Source organism: Platichthys flesus, chromosome 7 (assembly GCF_949316205.1).
Source record: "Platichthys flesus chromosome 7, fPlaFle2.1, whole genome shotgun sequence".
In the NCBI taxonomy this organism is placed as follows: Eukaryota; Metazoa; Chordata; class Actinopteri; order Pleuronectiformes; family Pleuronectidae; genus Platichthys; species Platichthys flesus.
In genome coordinates this window covers 10,043,433-10,063,443 of record NC_084951.1, presented here as the reverse complement: position 1 = coordinate 10,063,443, position 20,011 = coordinate 10,043,433, and the positions used below count along the sequence as shown (strand labels likewise).

General features: G+C 46.8%; 1 protein-coding gene and 45 non-coding genes across 46 annotated transcripts in view; 45 read left to right on the top strand and 1 right to left on the bottom strand.

Moving 5' to 3' along the window:
* Positions 1-20,011, bottom strand: part of sema3h (sema domain, immunoglobulin domain (Ig), short basic domain, secreted, (semaphorin) 3H) — a 225,444-nt gene that overhangs the window by 91,180 nt on the left and 114,253 nt on the right. The gene's annotated exons all lie outside the window — the stretch shown is intronic.
* trnad-guc (transfer RNA aspartic acid (anticodon GUC)) lies at positions 143-214 on the top strand. Its single transcript has one exon. It is a non-coding gene; the product is annotated as a tRNA-Asp (tRNA).
* On the top strand, positions 290-362 carry trnav-cac (transfer RNA valine (anticodon CAC)). The gene has a single exon. It is a non-coding gene; the product is annotated as a tRNA-Val (tRNA).
* On the top strand, positions 734-806 carry trnav-aac (transfer RNA valine (anticodon AAC)). Its single transcript has one exon. It is a non-coding gene; the product is annotated as a tRNA-Val (tRNA).
* Positions 1,744-1,816, top strand: trnar-ccu (transfer RNA arginine (anticodon CCU)). Its single transcript has one exon. It is a non-coding gene; the product is annotated as a tRNA-Arg (tRNA).
* Positions 1,970-2,041, top strand: trnad-guc (transfer RNA aspartic acid (anticodon GUC)). Its single transcript has one exon. It is a non-coding gene; the product is annotated as a tRNA-Asp (tRNA).
* Positions 2,342-2,413, top strand: trnad-guc (transfer RNA aspartic acid (anticodon GUC)). The gene has a single exon. It is a non-coding gene; the product is annotated as a tRNA-Asp (tRNA).
* trnav-cac (transfer RNA valine (anticodon CAC)) lies at positions 2,489-2,561 on the top strand. The gene has a single exon. It is a non-coding gene; the product is annotated as a tRNA-Val (tRNA).
* Positions 2,933-3,005, top strand: trnav-aac (transfer RNA valine (anticodon AAC)). Its single transcript has one exon. It is a non-coding gene; the product is annotated as a tRNA-Val (tRNA).
* On the top strand, positions 3,943-4,015 carry trnar-ccu (transfer RNA arginine (anticodon CCU)). The gene has a single exon. It is a non-coding gene; the product is annotated as a tRNA-Arg (tRNA).
* On the top strand, positions 4,541-4,612 carry trnad-guc (transfer RNA aspartic acid (anticodon GUC)). The gene has a single exon. It is a non-coding gene; the product is annotated as a tRNA-Asp (tRNA).
* On the top strand, positions 4,688-4,760 carry trnav-cac (transfer RNA valine (anticodon CAC)). The gene has a single exon. It is a non-coding gene; the product is annotated as a tRNA-Val (tRNA).
* trnav-aac (transfer RNA valine (anticodon AAC)) lies at positions 5,132-5,204 on the top strand. The gene has a single exon. It is a non-coding gene; the product is annotated as a tRNA-Val (tRNA).
* On the top strand, positions 5,627-5,698 carry trnad-guc (transfer RNA aspartic acid (anticodon GUC)). The gene has a single exon. It is a non-coding gene; the product is annotated as a tRNA-Asp (tRNA).
* trnad-guc (transfer RNA aspartic acid (anticodon GUC)) lies at positions 5,999-6,070 on the top strand. The gene has a single exon. It is a non-coding gene; the product is annotated as a tRNA-Asp (tRNA).
* On the top strand, positions 6,146-6,218 carry trnav-cac (transfer RNA valine (anticodon CAC)). Its single transcript has one exon. It is a non-coding gene; the product is annotated as a tRNA-Val (tRNA).
* On the top strand, positions 6,590-6,662 carry trnav-aac (transfer RNA valine (anticodon AAC)). Its single transcript has one exon. It is a non-coding gene; the product is annotated as a tRNA-Val (tRNA).
* On the top strand, positions 7,600-7,672 carry trnar-ccu (transfer RNA arginine (anticodon CCU)). The gene has a single exon. It is a non-coding gene; the product is annotated as a tRNA-Arg (tRNA).
* Positions 7,826-7,897, top strand: trnad-guc (transfer RNA aspartic acid (anticodon GUC)). Its single transcript has one exon. It is a non-coding gene; the product is annotated as a tRNA-Asp (tRNA).
* Positions 8,198-8,269, top strand: trnad-guc (transfer RNA aspartic acid (anticodon GUC)). The gene has a single exon. It is a non-coding gene; the product is annotated as a tRNA-Asp (tRNA).
* Positions 8,345-8,417, top strand: trnav-cac (transfer RNA valine (anticodon CAC)). Its single transcript has one exon. It is a non-coding gene; the product is annotated as a tRNA-Val (tRNA).
* Positions 8,789-8,861, top strand: trnav-aac (transfer RNA valine (anticodon AAC)). The gene has a single exon. It is a non-coding gene; the product is annotated as a tRNA-Val (tRNA).
* trnad-guc (transfer RNA aspartic acid (anticodon GUC)) lies at positions 9,284-9,355 on the top strand. The gene has a single exon. It is a non-coding gene; the product is annotated as a tRNA-Asp (tRNA).
* Positions 9,656-9,727, top strand: trnad-guc (transfer RNA aspartic acid (anticodon GUC)). Its single transcript has one exon. It is a non-coding gene; the product is annotated as a tRNA-Asp (tRNA).
* trnav-cac (transfer RNA valine (anticodon CAC)) lies at positions 9,803-9,875 on the top strand. Its single transcript has one exon. It is a non-coding gene; the product is annotated as a tRNA-Val (tRNA).
* trnav-aac (transfer RNA valine (anticodon AAC)) lies at positions 10,247-10,319 on the top strand. The gene has a single exon. It is a non-coding gene; the product is annotated as a tRNA-Val (tRNA).
* Positions 11,257-11,329, top strand: trnar-ccu (transfer RNA arginine (anticodon CCU)). Its single transcript has one exon. It is a non-coding gene; the product is annotated as a tRNA-Arg (tRNA).
* trnad-guc (transfer RNA aspartic acid (anticodon GUC)) lies at positions 11,483-11,554 on the top strand. Its single transcript has one exon. It is a non-coding gene; the product is annotated as a tRNA-Asp (tRNA).
* On the top strand, positions 11,855-11,926 carry trnad-guc (transfer RNA aspartic acid (anticodon GUC)). The gene has a single exon. It is a non-coding gene; the product is annotated as a tRNA-Asp (tRNA).
* On the top strand, positions 12,002-12,074 carry trnav-cac (transfer RNA valine (anticodon CAC)). The gene has a single exon. It is a non-coding gene; the product is annotated as a tRNA-Val (tRNA).
* On the top strand, positions 12,446-12,518 carry trnav-aac (transfer RNA valine (anticodon AAC)). Its single transcript has one exon. It is a non-coding gene; the product is annotated as a tRNA-Val (tRNA).
* trnar-ccu (transfer RNA arginine (anticodon CCU)) lies at positions 13,456-13,528 on the top strand. Its single transcript has one exon. It is a non-coding gene; the product is annotated as a tRNA-Arg (tRNA).
* On the top strand, positions 13,682-13,753 carry trnad-guc (transfer RNA aspartic acid (anticodon GUC)). The gene has a single exon. It is a non-coding gene; the product is annotated as a tRNA-Asp (tRNA).
* On the top strand, positions 14,054-14,125 carry trnad-guc (transfer RNA aspartic acid (anticodon GUC)). Its single transcript has one exon. It is a non-coding gene; the product is annotated as a tRNA-Asp (tRNA).
* On the top strand, positions 14,201-14,273 carry trnav-cac (transfer RNA valine (anticodon CAC)). The gene has a single exon. It is a non-coding gene; the product is annotated as a tRNA-Val (tRNA).
* Positions 14,638-14,710, top strand: trnav-aac (transfer RNA valine (anticodon AAC)). Its single transcript has one exon. It is a non-coding gene; the product is annotated as a tRNA-Val (tRNA).
* On the top strand, positions 16,256-16,327 carry trnad-guc (transfer RNA aspartic acid (anticodon GUC)). The gene has a single exon. It is a non-coding gene; the product is annotated as a tRNA-Asp (tRNA).
* Positions 16,403-16,475, top strand: trnav-cac (transfer RNA valine (anticodon CAC)). Its single transcript has one exon. It is a non-coding gene; the product is annotated as a tRNA-Val (tRNA).
* Positions 16,847-16,919, top strand: trnav-aac (transfer RNA valine (anticodon AAC)). The gene has a single exon. It is a non-coding gene; the product is annotated as a tRNA-Val (tRNA).
* Positions 17,342-17,413, top strand: trnad-guc (transfer RNA aspartic acid (anticodon GUC)). The gene has a single exon. It is a non-coding gene; the product is annotated as a tRNA-Asp (tRNA).
* On the top strand, positions 17,723-17,794 carry trnad-guc (transfer RNA aspartic acid (anticodon GUC)). Its single transcript has one exon. It is a non-coding gene; the product is annotated as a tRNA-Asp (tRNA).
* trnav-cac (transfer RNA valine (anticodon CAC)) lies at positions 17,870-17,942 on the top strand. Its single transcript has one exon. It is a non-coding gene; the product is annotated as a tRNA-Val (tRNA).
* On the top strand, positions 18,314-18,386 carry trnav-aac (transfer RNA valine (anticodon AAC)). The gene has a single exon. It is a non-coding gene; the product is annotated as a tRNA-Val (tRNA).
* Positions 19,324-19,396, top strand: trnar-ccu (transfer RNA arginine (anticodon CCU)). The gene has a single exon. It is a non-coding gene; the product is annotated as a tRNA-Arg (tRNA).
* Positions 19,550-19,621, top strand: trnad-guc (transfer RNA aspartic acid (anticodon GUC)). The gene has a single exon. It is a non-coding gene; the product is annotated as a tRNA-Asp (tRNA).
* Positions 19,922-19,993, top strand: trnad-guc (transfer RNA aspartic acid (anticodon GUC)). The gene has a single exon. It is a non-coding gene; the product is annotated as a tRNA-Asp (tRNA).

Sequence of the window (20,011 nt, the reverse complement as noted above, 5' to 3'; positions counted from 1 at the left end):
GATTAAAAGCAGAGTGGCGCAGCGGATGCGCGCTGGGCCCATAACCCAGAGATAATTTCCACTGCTAACAATTATTTTGCCAGGATGCGATTGAGGCAGTTTTGTTATTGGTTGGGCGTGGTCACGTGGGACCTCTCACCTCTCCTCGTTAGTATAGTGGACAGTATCTCCGCCTGTCACGCGGAAGACCGGGGTTCGATTCCCCGATGGGGAGTATAATTCTTTAACCTATTTAATCAATATTAACTAATGTAACACCATCCGATCACGACCTGCCATTGTCGACTCAGTTTCCGTAGTGTAGTGGTTATCACGATCGCCTCACACGCGAAAGGTCCCCGGTTCGAAACCGGGCGGAAACACTTATTCTTTGTTTTCACTTGCTTTACAAGTGACGTCACCGTTAGCTCGTCACTAAGGCTGCTAGCTTGTAACACATGTCATCCGTTAACAGGCAAAAAAAAAAGGTGATCTTAGTTATAGTGGTTGAACGAGCCTGTGTCAGTACATTTATAAAACATCATAAAGCTGCTATCACATGTAGCTTAGTCATATTAGCTCGTGATTAAGGCCACTATGAGCCCGAATTAGTGCAGTTCGCCCTCATGAAGACCAGCCAACAGCAAGTAGCATGTAGCATGTAGCATGTAGCCTAGCTCCTAAGCTGGAGCTAACCAAGTATTGTTCAGCTTAGACCAGCCAGTCCGCTGTCTGTCTTCCAAAGGCACAATCAGTTTCCGTAGTGTAGTGGTTATCACGTTCGCCTAACACGCGAAAGGTCCCCGGTTCGAGACCGGGCGGAAACAGATGTTTTTCTCCTGGAGCTCATCAGAGGTTTCAAGTCCCATCTGGGGTGATTAACAGCAGATTGGGACAGCGGAAGAAGCTGGGCCCATAACCCAGAGGTCAATATATCCAAACTATCCTCTGCTAGCAATGTTTTACCAGGATGTGATTGTCTGAAAATCTTTCACAAAGAGGGACTACAGCTGTTTAACACAGCACCTCCTTCAGTTGATAAATAAGGGACTGTTCTCTTAAACCAGGGATATGGGTTCAAGTCCCATCTGGTGTGATTAAGAGCAGAGTGGCGCAGCGGAAGCGTGCTGGGCCCATAACCCAGAGGTCGATAGATCGAAACTATCCTCTGCTAACAATTTCTTTGCCAGGATGTGATTGTCACTAAATATTTCACAAAGAGAGACTACAGCTGTTTAATACAGTACCTCCTTGAGTTGGTAGATAGGCACTGTCCTGCTTGTGTTTCTTAAAGTTGTTCATTTCCAATCCAAAATGGTTATTTTCTTTCTAACTGATTAAGGGAGCTTTCTGTTATTTAACCTCTGTGGGTTCAGCCACCTACACTTCAGTCCTAAATCTTTTCCCAGACAAGTCAATTCCCAACCACACCCAAAGTCCTGTGACTATATAATGATTCACACAATATCAAGTTGGGTCTATGACTAGTAGCTAACCATAGCGTTCGGACCTCAACTCAGGGGACCCCAATGACCCACGAGCTGGTGGAGGTGTTAATGACCTATCGGTTTAACCCAACGACTGTCAACACAAAGACCTTAAGAGGTTAAATACCTGAAAGCCTCCAGTTAGAGGTGAACAAGCCTTTTGGATGAGAGGCAAAATGTCTACAAGAAACACAAGCAGACCAAGTTGCCTATGCACATATCACTCTATAGCGCCATGTTTTCAAGAGAAATTAGGTGGAAAAACACCTTCGATCGGGCCCCAGTGGCCTAATGGATAAGGCACTGGCCTCCTAAGCCAGGGATTGTGGGTTCAAGTCCCATCTGGGGTGGTTGAGAGCAGAGTGGCGCAGCGGAAGCGTGCTGGGCCCATAACCCAGAGGTCGATAGATCGAAACTATCCTCTGCTAACAATTATTTTGCCAGGATGTGGTTGAGGCAGTTTTATGATTGGGTGGCCGTGGTCACATGGCACCTCTCACCTCTCCTCGTTAGTATAGTGGACAGTATCTCCGCCTGTCACGCGGAAGACCGGGGTTCGATTCCCCGACGGGGAGTATAAGTCTTTAATCAATATTAACACCCAATGACCCACGAGCTGGTGGAGGTTTCAACGACCTATCTGTTTAACCTAACCACTGTCAATTAAAAAAGGCCTAAAGAGGTTAAATACCTGAAAGCTTCAGCCTGTATGGGTTCAAGTCCCATACAGGTGGATTAAAAGCAGAGTGGCGCAGCGGATGCGCGCTGGGCCCATAACCCAGAGATAATTTCCACTGCTAACAATTACTTTGCCAGGATGCGATTGAGGCAGTTTTGTTATTGGTTGGGCGTGGTCACGTGGGACCTCTCACCTCTCCTCGTTAGTATAGTGGACAGTATCTCCGCCTGTCACGCGGAAGACCGGGGTTCGATTCCCCGATGGGGAGTATAATTCTTTAACCTATTTAATCAATATTAACTAATGTAACACCATCCGATCACGACCTACCATTGTCGACTCAGTTTCCGTAGTGTAGTGGTTATCACGTTCGCCTCACACGCGAAAGGTCCCCGGTTCGAAACCGGGCGGAAACACTTATTCTTTGTTTTCACTTGCTTTACAAGTGACGTCACCGTTAGCTCGTCACTAAGGCTGCTAGCTTGTAACACATGTCATCCGTTAACAGGCAAAAAAAAAAGGTGATCTTAGTTATAGTGGTTGAACGAGCCTGTTTCAGTACATTTATAAAACATCATAAAGCTGCTATCACATGTAGCTTAGTCATATTAGCTCGTGATTAAGGCCACTATGAGCCCGAATTAGTGCAGTTCGCCCTCATGAAGACCAGCCAACAGCAAGTAGCATGTAGCATGTAGCATGTAGCCTAGCTCCTAAGCTGGAGCTAACCAAGTATTGTTCAGCTTAGACCAGCCAGTCCGCTGTCTGTCTTCCAAAGGCACAATCAGTTTCCGTAGTGTAGTGGTTATCACGTTCGCCTAACACGCGAAAGGTCCCCGGTTCGAGACCGGGCGGAAACAGATGCTTTTCTCCTGGAGCTCATCAGAGGTTTCAAGTCCCATCTGGGGTGATTAACAGCAGATTGGGACAGCGGAACAAGCTGGGCCCATAACCCAGAGGTCAATATATCCAAACTATCCTCTGCTAGCAATGTTTTACCAGGATGTGATTGTCTGAAAATCTTTCACAAAGAGGGACTACAGCTGTTTAACACAGCACCTCCTTCAGTTGATAAATAAGGGACTGTTCTCTTAAACCAGGGATATGGGTTCAAGTCCCATCTGGGGTGATTAAGAGCAGAGTGGCGCAGCGGAAGCGTGCTGGGCCCATAACCCAGAGGTCGGTAGATCGAAACTGTCCTCTGCTAACAATTTCTTTGCCAGGATGTGATTGTCACTAAATATTTCACAAAGAGAGACTACAGCTGTTTAATACAGTACCTCCTTGAGTTGGTAGATAGGCACTGTCCTGCTTGTGTTTCTTAAAGTTGTTCATTTCCAATCCAAAATGGTTATTTTCTTTCTAACTGATTAAGGGAGCTTTCTGTTATTTAACCTCTGTGGGTTCAGCCACCTACACTTCAGTCCTAAATCTTTGCCCAGACAAGTCAATTCCCAACCACACCCAAAGTCCTGTGACTCTATAATGATTCACACAATATCAAGTTGGGTCTATGACTAGTAGCTAACCATAGCGTTCGGACCTCAACTCAGGGGACCCCAATGACCCACGAGCTGGTGGAGGTGTTAATGACCTATCGGTTTAACCCAACGACTGTCAACACAAAGACCTTAAGAGGTTAAATACCTGAAAGCCTCCAGTTAGAGGTGAACAAGCCTTTTGGATGAGAGGCAAAATGTCTACAAGAAACACAAGCAGACCAAGTTGCCTATGCACATATCACTCTATAGCGCCATGTTTTCAAGAGAAATTAGGTGGAAAAACACCTTCGATCGGGCCCCAGTGGCCTAATGGATAAGGCACTGGCCTCCTAAGCCAGGGATTGTGGGTTCAAGTCCCATCTGGGGTGGTTGAGAGCAGAGTGGCGCAGCGGAAGCGTGCTGGGCCCATAACCCAGAGGTCGATAGATCGAAACTATCCTCTGCTAACAATTATTTTGCCAGGATGTGGTTGAGGCAGTTTTATGATTGGGTGGCCGTGGTCACATGGCACCTCTCACCTCTCCTCGTTAGTATAGTGGACAGTATCTCCGCTTGTCACGCGGAAGACCGGGGTTCGATTCCCCGACGGGGAGTATAAGTCTTTAATCCATATTAACACCCAATGACCCACGAGCTGGTGGAGGTTTCAACGACCTATCTGTTTAACCTAACCACTGTCAATTAAAAAAGGCCTAAAGAGGTTAAATACCTGAAAGCTTCAGCCTGTATGGGTTCAAGTCCCATACAGGTGGATTAAAAGCAGAGTGGCGCAGCGGATGCGCGCTGGGCCCATAACCCAGAGATAATTTCCACTGCTAACAATTACTTTGCCAGGATGCGATTGAGGCAGTTTTGTTATTGGTTGGGCGTGGTCACGTGGGACCTCTCACCTCTCCTCGTTAGTATAGTGGACAGTATCTCCGCCTGTCACGCGGAAGACCGGGGTTCGATTCCCCGACGGGGAGTATAATTCTTTAACCTATTTAATCAATATTAACTAATGTAACACCATCCGATCACGACCTACCATTGTCGACTCAGTTTCCGTGGTGTAGTGGTTATCACGTTCGCCTCACACGCGAAAGGTCCCCGGTTCGAAACCGGGCGGAAACACTTATTCTTTGTTTTCACTTGCTTCACAAGTGACGTCACCGTTAGCTCGTCACTAAGGCTGCTAGCTTGTAACACATGTCATCCGTTAACAGGCAAAAAAAAAAGGTGATCTTAGTTATAGTGGTTGAACGAGCCTGTGTCAGTACATTTATAAAACATCATAAAGCTGCTATCACATGTAGCTTAGTCATATTAGCTCGTGATTAAGGCCACTATGAGCCCGAATTAGTGCAGTTCGCCCTCATGAAGACCAGCCAACAGCAAGTAGCATGTAGCATGTAGCATGTAGCCTAGCTCCTAAGCTGGAGCTAACCAAGTATTGTTCAGCTTAGACCAGCCAGTCCGCTGTCTGTCTTCCAAAGGCACAATCAGTTTCCGTAGTGTAGTGGTTATCACGTTCGCCTAACACGCGAAAGGTCCCCGGTTCGAGACCGGGCGGAAACAGATGTTTTTCTCCTGGAGCTCATCAGAGGTTTCAAGTCCCATCTGGGGTGATTAACAGCAGATTGGGACAGCGGAACAAGCTGGGCCCATAACCCAGAGGTCAATATATCCAAACTATCCTCTGCTAGCAATGTTTTACCAGGATGTGATTGTCTGAAAATCTTTCACAAAGAGGGACTACAGCTGTTTAACACAGCACCTCCTTCAGTTGATAAATAAGGGACTGTTCTCTTAAACCAGGGATATGGGTTCAAGTCCCATCTGGTGTGATTAAGAGCAGAGTGGCGCAGCGGAAGCGTGCTGGGCCCATAACCCAGAGGTCGATAGATCGAAACTATCCTCTGCTAACAATTATTTTGCCAGGATGTGGTTGAGGCAGTTTTATGATTGGGTGGCCGTGGTCACATGGCACCTCTCACCTCTCCTCGTTAGTATAGTGGACAGTATCTCCGCCTGTCACGCGGAAGACCGGGGTTCGATTCCCCGACGGGGAGTATAAGTCTTTAATCAATATTAACACCCAATGACCCACGAGCTGGTGGAGGTTTCAACGACCTATCTGTTTAACCTAACCACTGTCAATTAAAAAAGGCCTAAAGAGGTTAAATACCTGAAAGCTTCAGCCTGTATGGGTTCAAGTCCCATACAGGTGGATTAAAAGCAGAGTGGCGCAGCGGATGCGCGCTGGGCCCATAACCCAGAGATAATTTCCACTGCTAACAATTACTTTGCCAGGATGCGATTGAGGCAGTTTTGTTATTGGTTGGGCGTGGTCACGTGGGACCTCTCACCTCTCCTCGTTAGTATAGTGGACAGTATCTCCGCCTGTCACGCGGAAGACCGGGGTTCGATTCCCCGACGGGGAGTATAATTCTTTAACCTATTTAATCAATATTAACTAATGTAACACCATCCGATCACGACCTACCATTGTCGACTCAGTTTCCGTAGTGTAGTGGTTATCACGTTCGCCTCACACGCGAAAGGTCCCCGGTTCGAAACCGGGCGGAAACACTTATTCTTTGTTTTCACTTGCTTCACAAGTGACGTCACCGTTAGCTCGTCACTAAGGCTGCTAGCTTGTAACACATGTCATCCGTTAACAGGCAAAAAAAAAAGGTGATCTTAGTTATAGTGGTTGAACGAGCCTGTGTCAGTACATTTATAAAACATCATAAAGCTGCTATCACATGTAGCTTAGTCATATTAGCTCGTGATTAAGGCCACTATGAGCCCGAATTAGTGCAGTTCGCCCTCATGAAGACCAGCCAACAGCAAGTAGCATGTAGCATGTAGCATGTAGCCTAGCTCCTAAGCTGGAGCTAACCAAGTATTGTTCAGCTTAGACCAGCCAGTCCGCTGTCTGTCTTCCAAAGGCACAATCAGTTTCCGTAGTGTAGTGGTTATCACGTTCGCCTAACACGCGAAAGGTCCCCGGTTCGAGACCGGGCGGAAACAGATGTTTTTCTCCTGGAGCTCATCAGAGGTTTCAAGTCCCATCTGGGGTGATTAACAGCAGATTGGGACAGCGGAAGAAGCTGGGCCCATAACCCAGAGGTCAATATATCCAAACTATCCTCTGCTAGCAATGTTTTACCAGGATGTGATTGTCTGAAAATCTTTCACAAAGAGGGACTACAGCTGTTTAACACAGCACCTCCTTCAGTTGATAAATAAGGGACTGTTCTCTTAAACCAGGGATATGGGTTCAAGTCCCATCTGGTGTGATTAAGAGCAGAGTGGCGCAGCGGAAGCGTGCTGGGCCCATAACCCAGAGGTCGATAGATCGAAACTATCCTCTGCTAACAATTTCTTTGCCAGGATGTGATTGTCACTAAATATTTCACAAAGAGAGACTACAGCTGTTTAATACAGTACCTCCTTGAGTTGGTAGATAGGCACTGTCCTGCTTGTGTTTCTTAAAGTTGTTCATTTCCAATCCAAAATGGTTATTTTCTTTCTAACTGATTAAGGGAGCTTTCTGTTATTTAACCTCTGTGGGTTCAGCCACCTACACTTCAGTCCTAAATCTTTGCCCAGACAAGTCAATTCCCAACCACACCCAAAGTCCTGTGACTCTATAATGATTCACACAATATCAAGTTGGGTCTATGACTAGTAGCTAACCATAGCGTTCGGACCTCAACTCAGGGGACCCCAATGACCCACGAGCTGGTGGAGGTGTTAATGACCTATCGGTTTAACCCAACGACTGTCAACACAAAGACCTTAAGAGGTTAAATACCTGAAAGCCTCCAGTTAGAGGTGAACAAGCCTTTTGGATGAGAGGCAAAATGTCTACAAGAAACACAAGCAGACCAAGTTGCCTATGCACATATCACTCTATAGCGCCATGTTTTCAAGAGAAATTAGGTGGAAAAACACCTTCAATCGGGCCCCAGTGGCCTAATGGATAAGGCACTGGCCTCCTAAGCCAGGGATTGTGGGTTCAAGTCCCATCTGGGGTGGTTGAGAGCAGAGTGGCGCAGCGGAAGCGTGCTGGGCCCATAACCCAGAGGTCGATAGATCGAAACTATCCTCTGCTAACAATTATTTTGCCAGGATGTGGTTGAGGCAGTTTTATGATTGGGTGGCCGTGGTCACATGGCACCTCTCACCTCTCCTCGTTAGTATAGTGGACAGTATCTCCGCTTGTCACGCGGAAGACCGGGGTTCGATTCCCCGACGGGGAGTATAAGTCTTTAATCCATATTAACACCCAATGACCCACGAGCTGGTGGAGGTTTCAACGACCTATCTGTTTAACCTAACCACTGTCAATTAAAAAAGGCCTAAAGAGGTTAAATACCTGAAAGCTTCAGCCTGTATGGGTTCAAGTCCCATACAGGTGGATTAAAAGCAGAGTGGCGCAGCGGATGCGCGCTGGGCCCATAACCCAGAGATAATTTCCACTGCTAACAATTACTTTGCCAGGATGCGATTGAGGCAGTTTTGTTATTGGTTGGGCGTGGTCACGTGGGACCTCTCACCTCTCCTCGTTAGTATAGTGGACAGTATCTCCGCCTGTCACGCGGAAGACCGGGGTTCGATTCCCCGACGGGGAGTATAATTCTTTAACCTATTTAATCAATATTAACTAATGTAACACCATCCGATCACGACCTACCATTGTCGACTCAGTTTCCGTGGTGTAGTGGTTATCACGTTCGCCTCACACGCGAAAGGTCCCCGGTTCGAAACCGGGCGGAAACACTTATTCTTTGTTTTCACTTGCTTCACAAGTGACGTCACCGTTAGCTCGTCACTAAGGCTGATAGCTTGTAACACATGTCATCCGTTAACAGGCAAAAAAAAAAGGTGATCTTAGTTATAGTGGTTGAACGAGCCTGTGTCAGTACATTTATAAAACATCATAAAGCTGCTATCACATGTAGCTTAGTCATATTAGCTCGTGATTAAGGCCACTATGAGCCCGAATTAGTGCAGTTCGCCCTCATGAAGACCAGCCAACAGCAAGTAGCATGTAGCATGTAGCATGTAGCCTAGCTCCTAAGCTGGAGCTAACCAAGTATTGTTCAGCTTAGACCAGCCAGTCTGCTGTCTGTCTTCCAAAGGCACAATCAGTTTCCGTAGTGTAGTGGTTATCACGTTCGCCTAACACGCGAAAGGTCCCCGGTTCGAGACCGGGCGGAAACAGATGTTTTTCTCCTGGAGCTCATCAGAGGTTTCAAGTCCCATCTGGGGTGATTAACAGCAGATTGGGACAGCGGAACAAGCTGGGCCCATAACCCAGAGGTCAATATATCCAAACTATCCTCTGCTAGCAATGTTTTACCAGGATGTGATTGTCTGAAAATCTTTCACAAAGAGGGACTACAGCTGTTTAACACAGCACCTCCTTCAGTTGATAAATAAGGGACTGTTCTCTTAAACCAGGGATATGGGTTCAAGTCCCATCTGGTGTGATTAAGAGCAGAGTGGCGCAGCGGAAGCGTGCTGGGCCCATAACCCAGAGGTCGATAGATCGAAACTATCCTCTGCTAACAATTATTTTGCCAGGATGTGGTTGAGGCAGTTTTATGATTGGGTGGCCGTGGTCACATGGCACCTCTCACCTCTCCTCGTTAGTATAGTGGACAGTATCTCCGCCTGTCACGCGGAAGACCGGGGTTCGATTCCCCGACGGGGAGTATAAGTCTTTAATCAATATTAACACCCAATGACCCACGAGCTGGTGGAGGTTTCAACGACCTATCTGTTTAACCTAACCACTGTCAATTAAAAAAGGCCTAAAGAGGTTAAATACCTGAAAGCTTCAGCCTGTATGGGTTCAAGTCCCATACAGGTGGATTAAAAGCAGAGTGGCGCAGCGGATGCGCGCTGGGCCCATAACCCAGAGATAATTTCCACTGCTAACAATTACTTTGCCAGGATGCGATTGAGGCAGTTTTGTTATTGGTTGGGCGTGGTCACGTGGGACCTCTCACCTCTCCTCGTTAGTATAGTGGACAGTATCTCCGCCTGTCACGCGGAAGACCGGGGTTCGATTCCCCGACGGGGAGTATAATTCTTTAACCTATTTAATCAATATTAACTAATGTAACACCATCCGATCACGACCTACCATTGTCGACTCAGTTTCCGTAGTGTAGTGGTTATCACGTTCGCCTCACACGCGAAAGGTCCCCGGTTCGAAACCGGGCGGAAACACTTATTCTTTGTTTTCACTTGCTTCACAAGTGACGTCACCGTTAGCTCGTCACTAAGGCTGCTAGCTTGTAACACATGTCATCCGTTAACAGGCAAAAAAAAAAGGTGATCTTAGTTATAGTGGTTGAACGAGCCTGTGTCAGTACATTTATAAAACATCATAAAGCTGCTATCACATGTAGCTTAGTCATATTAGCTCGTGATTAAGGCCACTATGAGCCCGAATTAGTGCAGTTCGCCCTCATGAAGACCAGCCAACAGCAAGTAGCATGTAGCATGTAGCATGTAGCCTAGCTCCTAAGCTGGAGCTAACCAAGTATTGTTCAGCTTAGACCAGCCAGTCCGCTGTCTGTCTTCCAAAGGCACAATCAGTTTCCGTAGTGTAGTGGTTATCACGTTCGCCTAACACGCGAAAGGTCCCCGGTTCGAGACCGGGCGGAAACAGATGTTTTTCTCCTGGAGCTCATCAGAGGTTTCAAGTCCCATCTGGGGTGATTAACAGCAGATTGGGACAGCGGAAGAAGCTGGGCCCATAACCCAGAGGTCAATATATCCAAACTATCCTCTGCTAGCAATGTTTTACCAGGATGTGATTGTCTGAAAATCTTTCACAAAGAGGGACTACAGCTGTTTAACACAGCACCTCCTTCAGTTGATAAATAAGGGACTGTTCTCTTAAACCAGGGATATGGGTTCAAGTCCCATCTGGTGTGATTAAGAGCAGAGTGGCGCAGCGGAAGCGTGCTGGGCCCATAACCCAGAGGTCGATAGATCGAAACTATCCTCTGCTAACAATTTCTTTGCCAGGATGTGATTGTCACTAAATATTTCACAAAGAGAGACTACAGCTGTTTAATACAGTACCTCCTTGAGTTGGTAGATAGGCACTGTCCTGCTTGTGTTTCTTAAAGTTGTTCATTTCCAATCCAAAATGGTTATTTTCTTTCTAACTGATTAAGGGAGCTTTCTGTTATTTAACCTCTGTGGGTTCAGCCACCTACACTTCAGTCCTAAATCTTTTCCCAGACAAGTCAATTCCCAACCACACCCAAAGTCCTGTGACTCTATAATGATTCACACAATATCAAGTTGGGTCTATGACTAGTAGCTAACCATAGCGTTCGGACCTCAACTCAGGGGACCCCAATGACCCACGAGCTGGTGGAGGTGTTAATGACCTATCGGTTTAACCCAACGACTGTCAACACAAAGACCTTAAGAGGTTAAATACCTGAAAGCCTCCAGTTAGAGGTGAACAAGCCTTTTGGATGAGAGGCAAAATGTCTACAAGAGACACAAGCAGACCAAGTTGCCTATGCACATATCACTCTATAGCGCCATGTTTTCAAGAGAAATTAGGTGGAAAAACACCTTCGATCGGGCCCCAGTGGCCTAATGGATAAGGCACTGGCCTCCTAAGCCAGGGATTGTGGGTTCAAGTCCCATCTGGGGTGGTTGAGAGCAGAGTGGCGCAGCGGAAGCGTGCTGGGCCCATAACCCAGAGGTCGATAGATCGAAACTATCCTCTGCTAACAATTATTTTGCCAGGATGTGGTTGAGGCAGTTTTATGATTGGGTGGCCGTGGTCACATGGCACCTCTCACCTCTCCTCGTTAGTATAGTGGACAGTATCTCCGCCTGTCACGCGGAAGACCGGGGTTCGATTCCCCGACGGGGAGTATAAGTCTTTAATCAATATTAACACCCAATGACCCACGAGCTGGTGGAGGTTTCAACGACCTATCTGTTTAACCTAACCACTGTCAATTAAAAAAGGCCTAAAGAGGTTAAATACCTGAAAGCTTCAGCCTGTATGGGTTCAAGTCCCATACAGGTGGATTAAAAGCAGAGTGGCGCAGCGGATGCGCGCTGGGCCCATAACCCAGAGATAATTTCCACTGCTAACAATTACTTTGCCAGGATGCGATTGAGGCAGTTTTGTTATTGGTTGGGCGTGGTCACGTGGGACCTCTCACCTCTCCTCGTTAGTATAGTGGACAGTATCTCCGCCTGTCACGCGGAAGACCGGGGTTCGATTCCCCGATGGGGAGTATAATTCTTTAACCTATTTAATCAATATTAACTAATGTAACACCATCCGATCACGACCTACCATTGTCGACTCAGTTTCCGTAGTGTAGTGGTTATCACGTTCGCCTCACACGCGAAAGGTCCCCGGTTCGAAACCGGGCGGAAACACTTATTCTTTGTTTTCACTTGCTTTACAAGTGACGTCACCGTTAGCTCGTCACTAAGGCTGCTAGCTTGTAACACATGTCATCCGTTAACAGGCAAAAAAAAAAGGTGATCTTAGTTATAGTGGTTGAACGAGCCTGTTTCAGTACATTTATAAAACATCATAAAGCTGCTATCACATGTAGCTTAGTCATATTAGCTCGTGATTAAGGCCACTATGAGCCCGAATTAGTGCAGTTCGCCCTCATGAAGACCAGCCAACAGCAAGTAGCATGTAGCATGTAGCATGTAGCCTAGCTCCTAAGCTGGAGCTAACCAAGTATTGTTCAGCTTAGACCAGCCAGTCCGCTGTCTGTCTTCCAAAGGCACAATCAGTTTCCGTAGTGTAGTGGTTATCACGTTCGCCTAACACGCGAAAGGTCCCCGGTTCGAGACCGGGCGGAAACAGATGCTTTTCTCCTGGAGCTCATCAGAGGTTTCAAGTCCCATCTGGGGTGATTAACAGCAGATTGGGACAGCGGAACAAGCTGGGCCCATAACCCAGAGGTCAATATATCCAAACTATCCTCTGCTAGCAATGTTTTACCAGGATGTGATTGTCTGAAAATCTTTCACAAAGAGGGACTACAGCTGTTTAACACAGCACCTCCTTCAGTTGATAAATAAGGGACTGTTCTCTTAAACCAGGGATATGGGTTCAAGTCCCATCTGGGGTGATTAAGAGCAGAGTGGCGCAGCGGAAGCGTGCTGGGCCCATAACCCAGAGGTCGGTAGATCGAAACTGTCCTCTGCTAACAATTTCTTTGCCAGGATGTGATTGTCACTAAATATTTCACAAAGAGAGACTACAGCTGTTTAATACAGTACCTCCTTGAGTTGGTAGATAGGCACTGTCCTGCTTGTGTTTCTTAAAGTTGTTCATTTCCAATCCAAAATGGTTATTTTCTTTCTAACTGATTAAGGGAGCTTTCTGTTATTTAACCTCTGTGGGTTCAGCCACCTACACTTCAGTCCTAAATCTTTGCCCAGACAAGTCAATTCCCAACCACACCCAAAGTCCTGTGACTCTATAATGATTCACACAATATCAAGTTGGGTCTATGACTAGTAGCTAACCATAGCGTTCGGACCTCAACTCAGGGGACCCCAATGACCCACGAGCTGGTGGAGGTGTTAATGACCTATCGGTTTAACCCAACGACTGTCAACACAAAGACCTTAAGAGGTTAAATACCTGAAAGCCTCCAGTTAGAGGTGAACAAGCCTTTTGGATGAGAGGCAAAATGTCTACAAGAAACACAAGCAGACCAAGTTGCCTATGCACATATCACTCTATAGCGCCATGTTTTCAAGAGAAATTAGGTGGAAAAACACCTTCGATCGGGCCCCAGTGGCCTAATGGATAAGGCACTGGCCTCCTAAGCCAGGGATTGTGGGTTCAAGTCCCATCTGGGGTGGTTGAGAGCAGAGTGGCGCAGCGGAAGCGTGCTGGGCCCATAACCCAGAGGTCGATAGATCGAAACTATCCTCTGCTAACAATTATTTTGCCAGGATGTGGTTGAGGCAGTTTTATGATTGGGTGGCCGTGGTCACATGGCACCTCTCACCTCTCCTCGTTAGTATAGTGGACAGTATCTCCGCTTGTCACGCGGAAGACCGGGGTTCGATTCCCCGACGGGGAGTATAAGTCTTTAATCCATATTAACACCCAATGACCCACGAGCTGGTGGAGGTTTCAACGACCTATCTGTTTAACCTAACCACTGTCAATTAAAAAAGGCCTAAAGAGGTTAAATACCTGAAAGCTTCAGCCTGTATGGGTTCAAGTCCCATACAGGTGGATTAAAAGCAGAGTGGCGCAGCGGATGCGCGCTGGGCCCATAACCCAGAGATAATTTCCACTGCTAACAATTATTTTGCCAGGATGCGATTGAGGCAGTTTTGTTATTGGTTGGGCGTGGTCACGTGGGACCTCTCACCTCTCCTCGTTAGTATAGTGGACAGTATCTCCGCCTGTCACGCGGAAGACCGGGGTTCGATTCCCCGACGGGGAGTATAATACTTTAACCTATTTAATCAATATTAACTAATGTAACACCATCCGATCACGACCTACCATTGTCGACTCAGTTTCTGTAGTGTAGTGGTTATCACGTTCGCCTCACACGCGAAAGGTCCCCGGTTCGAAACCGTGCGGAAACACTTATTCTTTGTTTTCACTTGCTTTACAAGTGACGTCACCGTTAGCTCGTCACTAAGGCTGCTAGCTTGTAACATATGTCATCCGTTAACAGGCAAAAAAAAAAGGTGATCTTAGTTATAGTGGTTGAACGAGCCTGTGTCAGTACATTTATAAAACATCATAAAGCTGCTATCACATGTAGCTTAGTCATATTAGCTCGTGATTAAGGCCACTATGAGCCCGAATTAGTGCAGTTCGCCCTCATGAAGACCAGCCAACAGCAAGTAGCATGTAGCATGTAGCCTAGCTCCTAAGCTGGAGCTAACCAAGTATTGTTCAGCTTAGACCAGGCAGTCCGCTGTCTGTCTTCCAAAGGCACAATCAGTTTCCGTAGTGTAGTGGTTATCACGTTCGCCTAACACGCGAAAGGTCCCCGGTTCGAGACCGGGCGGAAACAGATGTTTTTCTCCTGGAGCTCATCAGAGGTTTCAAGTCCCATCTGGGGTGATTAACAGCAGATTGGGACAGCGGAAGAAGCTGGGCCCATAACCCAGAGGTCAATATATCCAAACTATCCTCTGCTAGCAATGTTTTACCAGGATGTGATTGTCTGAAAATCTTTCACAAAGAGGGACTACAGCTGTTTAACACAGCACCTCCTTCAGTTGATAAATAAGGGACTGTTCTCTTAAACCAGGGATATGGGTTCAAGTCCCATCTGGTGTGATTAAGAGCAGAGTGGCGCAGCGGAAGCGTGCTGGGCCCATAACCCAGAGGTCGATAGATCGAAACTGTCCTCTGCTAACAATTTCTTTGCCAGGATGTGATTGTCACTAAATATTTCACAAAGAGAGACTACAGCTGTTTAATACAGTACCTCCTTGAGTTGGTAGATAGGCACTGTCCTGCTTGTGTTTCTTAAAGTTGTTCATTTCCAATCCAAAATGGTTATTTTCTTTCTAACTGATTAAGGGAGCTTTCTGTTATTTAACCTCTGTGGGTTCAGCCACCTACACTTCAGTCCTAAATCTTTTCCCAGACAAGTCAATTCCCAACCACACCCAAAGTCCTGTGACTCTATAATGATTCACACAATATCAAGTTGGGTCTATGACTAGTAGCTAACCATAGCGTTCGGACCTCAACTCAGGGGACCCCAATGACCCACGAGCTGGTGGAGGTGTTAATGACCTATCGGTTTAACCCAACGACTGTCAACACAAAGACCTTAAGAGGTTAAATACCTGAAAGCCTCCAGTTAGAGGTGAACAAGCCTTTTGGATGAGAGGCAAAATGTCTACAAGAAACACAAGCAGACCAAGTTGCCTATGCACATATCACTCTATAGCGCCATGTTTTCAAGAGAAAATAGGTGGAAAAACACCTTCGATCGGGCCCCAGTGGCCTAATGGATAAGGCACTGGCTTCCTTTAGCCAGGTATTGTGGGATCAAGTCCCATCTGGGGTGGTTGAGAGCAGAGTGGCGCAGCGGAAGCGTGCTGGGCCCATAACCCAGAGGTCGATAGATCGAAACTATCCTCTGCTAACAATTATTTTGCCAGGATGTGGTTGAGGCAGTTTTATGATTGGGTGGCCGTGGTCACATGGCACCTCTCACCTCTCCTCGTTAGTATAATGGACAGTATCTCCGCCTGTCACGCGGAAGACCGGGGTTCGATTCCCCGACGGGGAGTATAAGTCTTTAATCAATATTAACTCAAGTAACACCCAATGACCCACGAGCTGGTGGAGGTTTCAACGACCTATCTGTTTAACCTAACCACTGTCAATTAAAAAAGGCCTAAAGAGGTTAAATACCTGAAAGCTTCGGCCTGTATGGGTTCAAGTCCCATACAGGTGGATTAAAAGCAGAGTGGCGCAGCGGATGCGCGCTGGGCCCATAACCCAGAGATAATTTCCACTGCTAACAATTATTTTGCCAGGATGCGATTGAGGCAGTTTTGTTATTGGTTGGGCGTGGTCACGTGGGACCTCTCACCTCTCCTCGTTAGTATAGTGGACAGTATCTCCGCCTGTCACGCGGAAGACCGGGGTTCGATTCCCCGACGGGGAGTATAATTCTTTAACCTATTTAATCAATATTAACTAATGTAACACCATCCGATCACGACCTACCATTGTCGACTCAGTTTCCGTAGTGTAGTGGTTATCACGTTCGCCTCACACGCGAAAGGTCCCCGGTTCGAAACCGGGCGGAAACACTTATTCTTTGTTTTCACTTGCTTTACAAGTGACGTCACCGTTAGCTCGTCACTAAGGCTGCTAGCTTGTAACACATGTCATCCGTTAACAGGCAAAAAAAAAAGGTGATCTTAGTTATAGTGGTTGAACGAGCCTGTGTCAGTACATTTATAAAACATCATAAAGCTGCTATCACATGTAGCTTAGTCATATTAGCTCGTGATTAAGGCCACTATGAGCCCGAATTAGTGCAGTTCGCCCTCATGAAGACCAGCCAACAGCAAGTAGCATGTAGCATGTAGCATGTAGCCTAGCTCCTAAGCTGGAGCTAACCAAGTATTGTTCAGCTTAGACCAGCCAGTCCGCTGTCTGTCTTCCAAAGGCACAATCAGTTTCCGTAGTGTAGTGGTTATCACGTTCGCCTAACACGCGAAAGGTCCCCGGTTCGAGACCGGGCGGAAACAGATGTTTTTCTCCTGGAGCTCATCAGAGGTTTCAAGTCCCATCTGGGGTGATTAACAGCAGATTGGGACAGCGGAACAAGCTGGGCCCATAACCCAGAGGTCAATATATCCAAACTATCCTCTGCTAGCAATGTTTTACCAGGATGTGATTGTCTGAAAATCTTTCACAAAGAGGGACTACAGCTGTTTAACACAGCACCTCCTTCAGTTGATAAATAAGGGACTGTTCTCTTAAACCAGGGATATGGGTTCAAGTCCCATCTGGTGTGATTAAGAGCAGAGTGGCGCAGCGGAAGCGTGCTGGGCCCATAACCCAGAGGTCGATAGATCGAAACTATCCTCTGCTAACAATTATTTTGCCAGGATGTGGTTGAGGCAGTTTTATGATTGGGTGGCCGTGGTCACATGGCACCTCTCACCTCTCCTCGTTAGTATAGTGGACAGTATCTCCGCCTGTCACGCGGAAGACCGGGGTTCGATTCCCCGACGGGGAGTATAAGTCTTTAATCAATATTAACTCAAGTAACACCCAATGACCCACGAGCTGGTGGAGGTTTCAACGACCTATCTGTTTAACCTAACCACTGTCAATTAAAAAAGGCCTAAAGAGGTTAAATACCTGAAAGCTTCAGCCTGTATGGGTTCAAGTCCCATACAGGTGGATTAAAAGCAGAGTGGCGCAGCGGATGCGCGCTGGGCCCATAACCCAGAGATAATTTCCACTGCTAACAATTACTTTGCCAGGATGCGATTGAGGCAGTTTTGTTATTGGTTGGGCGTGGTCACGTGGGACCTCTCACCTCTCCTCGTTAGTATAGTGGACAGTATCTCCGCCTGTCACGCGGAAGACCGGGGTTCGATTCCCCGACGGGGAGTATAATTCTTTAACCTATTTAATCAATATTAACTAATGTAACACCATCCGATCACGACCTACCATTGTCGACTCAGTTTCCGTAGTGTAGTGGTTATCACGTTCGCCTCACACGCGAAAGGTCCCCGGTTCGAAACCGGGCGGAAACACTTATTCTTTGTTTTCACTTGCTTCACAAGTGACGTCACCGTTAGCTCGTCACTAAGGCTGCTAGCTTGTAACACATGTCATCCGTTAACAGGCAAAAAAAAAAGGTGATCTTAGTTATAGTGGTTGAACGAGCCTGTGTCAGTACATTTATAAAACATCATAAAGCTGCTATCACATGTAGCTTAGTCATATTAGCTCGTGATTAAGGCCACTATGAGCCCGAATTAGTGCAGTTCGCCCTCATGAAGACCAGCCAACAGCAAGTAGCATGTAGCATGTAGCATGTAGCCTAGCTCCTAAGCTGGAGCTAACCAAGTATTGTTCAGCTTAGACCAGCCAGTCCGCTGTCTGTCTTCCAAAGGCACAATCAGTTTCCGTAGTGTAGTGGTTATCACGTTCGCCTAACACGCGAAAGGTCCCCGGTTCGAGACCGGGCGGAAACAGATGTTTTTCTCCTGGAGCTCATCAGAGGTTTCAAGTCCCATCTGGGGTGATTAACAGCAGATTGGGACAGCGGAAGAAGCTGGGCCCATAACCCAGAGGTCAATATATCCAAACTATCCTCTGCTAGCAATGTTTTACCAGGATGTGATTGTCTGAAAATCTTTCACAAAGAGGGACTACAGCTGTTTAACACAGCACCTCCTTCAGTTGATAAATAAGGGACTGTTCTCTTAAACCAGGGATATGGGTTCAAGTCCCATCTGGTGTGATTAAGAGCAGAGTGGCGCAGCGGAAGCGTGCTGGGCCCATAACCCAGAGGTCGATAGATCGAAACTATCCTCTGCTAACAATTTCTTTGCCAGGATGTGATTGTCACTAAATATTTCACAAAGAGAGACTACAGCTGTTTAATACAGTACCTCCTTGAGTTGGTAGATAGGCACTGTCCTGCTTGTGTTTCTTAAAGTTGTTCATTTCCAATCCAAAATGGTTATTTTCTTTCTAACTGATTAAGGGAGCTTTCTGTTATTTAACCTCTGTGGGTTCAGCCACCTACACTTCAGTCCTAAATCTTTTCCCAGACAAGTCAATTCCCAACCACACCCAAAGTCCTGTGACTCTATAATGATTCACACAATATCAAGTTGGGTCTATGACTAGTAGCTAACCATAGCGTTCGGACCTCAACTCAGGGGACCCCAATGACCCACGAGCTGGTGGAGGTGTTAATGACCTATCGGTTTAACCCAACGACTGTCAACACAAAGACCTTAAGAGGTTAAATACCTGAAAGCCTCCAGTTAGAGGTGAACAAGCCTTTTGGATGAGAGGCAAAATGTCTACAAGAGACACAAGCAGACCAAGTTGCCTATGCACATATCACTCTATAGCGCCATGTTTTCAAGAGAAATTAGGTGGAAAAACACCTTCGATCGGGCCCCAGTGGCCTAATGGATAAGGCACTGGCCTCCTAAGCCAGGGATTGTGGGTTCAAGTCCCATCTGGGGTGGTTGAGAGCAGAGTGGCGCAGCGGAAGCGTGCTGGGCCCATAACCCAGAGGTCGATAGATCGAAACTATCCTCTGCTAACAATTATTTTGCCAGGATGTGGTTGAGGCAGTTTTATGATTGGGTGGCCGTGGTCACATGGCACCTCTCACCTCTCCTCGTTAGTATAGTGGACAGTATCTCCGCCTGTCACGCGGAAGACCGGGGTTCGATTCCCCGACGGGGAGTATAAGTCTTTAATCAATATTAACACCCAATGACCCACGAGCTGGTGGAGGTTTCAACGACCTATCTGTTTAACCTAACCACTGTCAATTAAAAAAGGCCTAAAGAGGTTAAATACCTGAAAGCTTCAGCCTGTATGGGTTCAAGTCCCATACAGGTGGATTAAAAGCAGAGTGGCGCAGCGGATGCGCGCTGGGCCCATAACCCAGAGATAATTTCCACTGCTAACAATTACTTTGCCAGGATGCGATTGAGGCAGTTTTGTTATTGGTTGGGCGTGGTCACGTGGGACCTCTCACCTCTCCTCGTTAGTATAGTGGACAGTATCTCCGCCTGTCACGCGGAAGACCGGGGTTCGATTCCCCGATGGGGAGTATAATTCTTTAACCTAT